Genomic DNA, 6,271 nt, shown 5'->3' with positions numbered 1-6,271 from the left:
AAATTTTACAGAGTACAGCAATAGATGAATATAAAATAGAATCGTTCAAAATATCGCCCCCATCTGTAAAATATGATGGGCACCCAAACACGGTAAACACATAGTGAACTATGTCCGCAGTAACTTGGACCCATTACATCGAATTAATCTAAATCCAAAAATTTATGAAAAACTATTTAATAACAAACAAATCCATGGTGAATAACTGTGGATATAGAGTCAAAATTGGAATTTCAATACGTCAAATTCCAGATACATTAGATACAGGTCTGAAATGGTCATTAATGTGTGAGAAGGTGTGCGGGTGAAGTGTGATATGATGTTGAAAGTATAGGAAGGTAGATAAAAAAATTAATAAAACAAAAATAATAATAATATGGGGAGCAAAGAGACTAGGCTAGACTGTTGTTTCACTATCCAATAAACATTTCCATAGATGCTTAGTGACCTCAGCTTTGAAAAGACTAGTAGACACAATCTGTCTTACCTGTAAAGGGAGTCCATTCCACAGTATATGGGTTCTGTAGAAAAATGATTTTGCCAGTGGGCTATTTGAGGTACATGTGGTGTGTGAATTCTGACTTAACTTAGGTAAAATTGATGACACAATAGACAGACTGTCGAGGTGGCAACGTCTTAGTCGAGAAGTGCCCTGATATAAAGAGAGATAGTGAGGCAGCGATACAGGAATTAAATTGTTAAGAACTTTGTGGAAAAAAATAAGATCATTCAAGTCAAACTTTTGAGACAAAGGGAGAATGTCGACAAGCTTGCACTTTTTGACATATTGCTCAGGTGGATAACTGCGGCCCTCTTCAGACAGAATCCATTTAATAGCTCTCTTTTGGAGACTTTCTAATTTATCACTAAGTGATTTATTACAAGGGCGCCAGATTATGGAACAATTTTCGAATTGGCTACGAACCAGGGAGAGGTAAAGCGCCCGGCGACGTTTCTGATCAATGACAATATGGCCATCTCTTCTGACCATACCAAGTTGTTGGCAGGCCTTAGTATAAATTCTGTCGCACTGACTATTCCAACTTAGCTTAGGAGTAACATCAACTCCAAGATCTTTTTCTAACTCTACATACACAAGAGGAGAGCCATCAAGATTATATGCGAATGGAGGAGATAAAGATGGTTTTCCTGAAACAATAAGCACTTTACATTACTACAGCTACTAATATTTATGTTCAAATTTTGCATTAAACATTCTTTTATTTAAATGATTTCAACCTAAAATTCATTCGTTGTTTATTGTTTAAAAATTTCGATTTTTATCAAATTGTTAACAAAGTTAATGCGTACATAAGCCATAATGCATATTACATATTATGACAACAATCATTACACACTTCCTCCCATCATTCTTCACAAAATATCAAGCAAATCGGCTGCTTACAAATACCTAAATGTTCACTTCGGTCACTTTGCAGGCAGAAACACCTAGAACTTCTTCTTGGCACATACCAGACACTCTTGCGTGTAGATTTTTCTAGAACTGCCACTTCTATTTCCTTAAAAGTCGGCTAACAGATAACGTAATCTGACTTTTTAGGGAAGGGCAGCTGCACTATGCAGCCCTCGTACAAGGCCTTATCAAATATCGAGTTACTTTTCTTATCATTGTTCTTTTCATACTACGTCATGTTTTAGGAAAACGGGAGTAAAAGTCACGATTGTGTTAAATACGTGTAATATTATACTATTTAAGCAATTATCATATTTCACAAAACCACTCATTTTTCATAGACGGTTACTTCAGCTTCCATAGTGTACATTACTGTTCTTCAACTAGCGAAGACTGACAACATAAAATAATTAATTGTACGTATAGAAAAAGGATAACTAAATCTTTTAAGTAAATAAATAGCGGACTCAGGAATCAGATTGTATTGTACAATTAATTGTTATTTGCAAGAAATTATTGTTAATCGTACAACTAGTAAAACTTCTAGACGTCAGTCAAGTCTAACCAATAAAGGACCTAAATAAGACTAACCATATTCTTATCTTAAGAATCCATTTAGTTTTATTTGAACACAATAGCTATGCGTAAAGAAGTAATCACGAACGAATATATGAACGACCCCTCATACATATTAATATAACCTCATCCCAAACCTTGAAAACATATTGAAGTATTCAATTATAGTTATGAGAAATTGTTTCTGATCTTTTTAATACTTCTAACTTGGTGATCCTCCTTTTTTTGTCCGTTGCAGTACTCGGTATCAATACTAAAGGATTTAGCATAGAATTTAAAGAAATAAACACTAAATTAAGTACCAGATAAACATAAAAGAATCTTTCTTTGCCAGCCTCGGTAGTAGGCATAATATCGAACAAGTTCGGAGCTATAGACTGGATTAGGAAGATGATTCTCAGTATCCCTCCGGGAAGATAGCAAAAAAGGAAGCAGAGGAGTAGTTTTATTATCGTGTAGGTGGCGACATCTTTCTCGCTGACTGTAGTGTCTGAGAGCGGATATTTCATAAATTATACGTAATAACGTGTTTTATTTATAGTAAATCTAGCTATTTGAACGAAACACTTTGAGTTGTTATGAAATTCGGTGCATTTAATTGATTCTGAGATCTCTGAAACCTGAATTAAATAGACTTCATTTTATCGTAGGCATGAAATTGCATATAAATTATCGCTAATACCTGCTTCCTTGTTGTTAGTTAAGCCGGAATCAAATCTGCGTTCGTTGCGAATCACTGAAAATAGGAAGGTTAAAGATAGTGAAATGCGAGTCCCAGAGTATAACTTTCCGTTCCATTTATTCCGTGGATGACATTTGGAACGAGGTCGATTTTCTTGAAATCTAAATATACACAATTTTCTTCCACCTAAGATGGGTATAAGAGTGACATATTGTGAAAGTTTGGATAAATGTGCCAAGATATTGAATCAAACACAAGAAAATATCTTTAAATTACTATATTATAAGGAACGATATCTCATTCTTGGCTTATAGAAATTCGTCCAAGCTTGTATGGTATGTTACTCTTAAAGTTATACCCAAGCATTATATAGTAACCAGTGGAGACAATCTTAAATCATTCTAAGTTACTGGGGGCAAATTGCACCACAATTTTAGTAAATACCTTTAAAAAGGAGGCTATGTATTCTCAGCATTTCTTGCCCCGATTTGTGGCACGCTTGCCCCATCTAGATTATTATGTCTGACCTATTATTACTGGCTCAATTCTCGATAACTGATTTCAATCATAGTTTTCAATAGCTTAAGTCGAAATAAATTAGAATTATGTAGAATAATACTGGTAATAGCTCAATAATAGGCAAATTTCATGATGGGGTCAAGATTCACAAAATACGCACCCTCTGTCCCTCTGGGCACCATTGAAATCTGTAAAAAATGTAACACGCGAGCATACATCTAGATGCTAAATTCGCGCTATATATTACGTACAACGTAGTACGTACGCGCGCGCGTACCTATAAATTAATTAAATTGACGCGCGCGCACAGCGATGTACTGTCGAGTCATGTCCAAATTTGTTCTTCAGAACCGCCACGTTAACTATAAGGGGCCGTTCACATATTACGTTGTCTTACATCGTGGTCCTCGTCGTACTCATTTCATTTAATATGCTGTGACAATCAAAACCACAATATGTTGGCCGGCCCAAAACGTGGGGCAAATATTACGTAATCAGAGGAGGGGGTTTTGAAATGTGTTAACGCTTGATTCACGATGTCAATCCTTCGCATCTCGCCGATCTGCATACTGTGGTTGCGAGAAGCATTATTTGATGCGCGCGCAACCCAGTAGTGCATCGCGCTACAATGTTAACGCTAGCTATATATATAATAAGTTTAATTTTGATTGTCATACGTTGTAGACCTGCCGCACGATGCACGAGTGCATGGCTTTCGCTACGATACTAGTAAACTAACAATGGGAGTCACGACGTGATACAAATTTGAATACAGTTAACTGTTAATTGACGGTGTAAATCCTTTGCAACTCGGCGAGGCCCAGTAATGATCCTCCACTTAATCCCTCAAAATAAAAGACGAGCTTTGAGGTCTCTTAGATTTTTTAAGTAAATTTTGTAAATATTTGATCGTAGTTTTTATATTGATCATTGATCAACTGCATACAAATTTTACGGATGAAATGATCTCAGGGGGACTGAGGGACTCCTATCCCACCGCTTCAGTAAAATGCTGATTGCTGATGTCATTTAGTATGAACAGTCACACAGAAGTTTCCTGATATCAACATAACTTTTGAGGTACATAATCTAAGATCATATTGCATTGTTTACAACAGAGAGTAGAGAAGGTAAAGAAATATTTGTGAAACAGCTTATCTAAATTCAAATGCTGGATAAGTGAGATAAAGGGATGATCCACCGCTGCTCAATGTATACCTTACTTGGCTTACTCTTGCCAATTTCTATGTGAGAAGTATGAGTTGGAATTGTTTGATGAGAACAATATCAAATATCATTATCATCGCTGATCGCACTTAAAAGAATTGAAACATCAAATATACCGAATTTGATTTCTGCTCAAGTTGTCGATCTAGTAAGTTCAAAGTTGATTAAAACTTTCAGGAAGCTTTACTCTGACAGTTCGGCTTGGTGGTATGACCGACATTTTTTGTTTATGTCTTCTGACAGAAGTGTTAAGAAAAGCCATTCATGTTCAGTAACCATACATAAGTATTGGGATCCGATAAGATCATAAAGGATATAAAGAAGATTAAGTACAAGAAATTCTGTTCTACAGCACTGGCTACTAGCTAGATAGAAAGGGTTCAAATCATAGTAACCTTCCATTTTTTCATCATTTTAGCTTTGCATTGAACAGGCAAGAGATTGTGAACACAATAGCTCATAAAGTACAATTTTGAGATAATAGTTACCGTTTGAATGTGGGAAAATTTTTAAAAAACTTAACTATAATACTACCAAAATCGTGTGTCTTGCTCTAGAAACATTTAAATTTATATAATATTTCATCGGCGAATCCTCACAAATCACCTAATTAGTTCAATATTACATCGCTTCTTTCTAAGGGAGAGGGAGTGCTCAAAGGGGGCACTATGGGCACAGGGCCACCAACATGCATCATTACGCCACTGTATAGTACTGAGACAGGGACAAAAGGATTTCGCGGTTATTTTGGCCAAAAATTGCGATACTGCTAATTAAATTTCGCGGTATATTAAACTATACATAAAATTTGTCGCAAATAATGGGAAAAATCGCGATTCCGTACATGCCGCGATTTCCTTTTGTCCCTGTACTGAGATGATTGCACGTATTTTGGTGACCACTGATTATATCCAATTTATGAGCAACCTGAACTGACCAAAAAACATTGCATAACTTTAGACACATAATAGCTTGAACTAGAAACTTAAGAAATACCTGTAACTGGAAGAGAATTCTTCTGCAGAAACCAAACTGAGAATCCGCTGCAGACACACACCACAAGCAGAGGAAAGTCTATGATTGCTACTGTTGTTATCATGACCAAGGATTCTGCGGGGCTACTAATGTTGAGATATTCTCTGCTTGAAGAGAATGTGATGATTGAAACCTCTTTCATGTAGATGTAGTGGACTGAGCACATGAAAGGAATGGCTGCATACAGGCAAGCTAAAACCCAGAAGATTGCAACAACAGCAGCCATGCGTTTACAAGTAAAGATTGCTCTATAACTTAGGGATTTGTAAATAGCCCACATTCTTGCAGTATATATGCAGCAGATAATGTACAACGAAACTATTGGTAATGTACACAGTAACCATCCGAATATGTCCAGAGAGGCTTGGCTCATGAAATCTATGTTTCTTCTGTTGAAAAGGCCCAGACTTGTGACAGTGCTTGGGAAAAGGCAGTTTAGCAGATCAGATATTGCTAGGTTGATATAGAGAAAATGTGTGACAGACCAGGAATGTTTGTAAAGAATTATCAGCTGCAGAATAACCTTAATATTCGCCACAACCCTGAAAAATATTGGATGTTATCATCGACAGTAAGACAATTTTCTTAATAAGTAAAAGATAAGAGTCAGAGCCAAAACAACTCTAAGGCCATTTCACTTGTGTTAATAATGTTTCATAAAAGGTTTAAAAACTATGTATAATGTATATGTTATTTTCAGCAAGATGTACCCATGCCAAATCATTTCACATACCCAAGAATATTGATAACGATGAGCAGAGTTCCAAGTGCAAAGTCGTAAAGCTCTTTTGTCTCCACCATATTATATGTGTCTTCTA

At 36.1% G+C, this 6,271-nt stretch overlaps 1 protein-coding gene across 2 annotated transcripts in view; it reads left to right on the top strand.

Annotated features, from left to right (window-relative positions):
- The window catches only part of LOC134819580 (uncharacterized), a 776,807-nt gene that overhangs the window by 733,057 nt on the left and 37,479 nt on the right, over positions 1-6,271 (top strand). The window lies entirely within an intron of this gene.

The sequence above is a fragment of the Bolinopsis microptera genome, chromosome 8, assembly GCF_026151205.1.
Source record: "Bolinopsis microptera isolate Bmic1 chromosome 8, MBARI_Bmic_1.0, whole genome shotgun sequence".
Taxonomy (NCBI): domain Eukaryota; kingdom Metazoa; phylum Ctenophora; class Tentaculata; order Lobata; family Bolinopsidae; genus Bolinopsis; species Bolinopsis microptera.
This window is presented reverse-complemented; position numbering and strand designations above follow the sequence as displayed.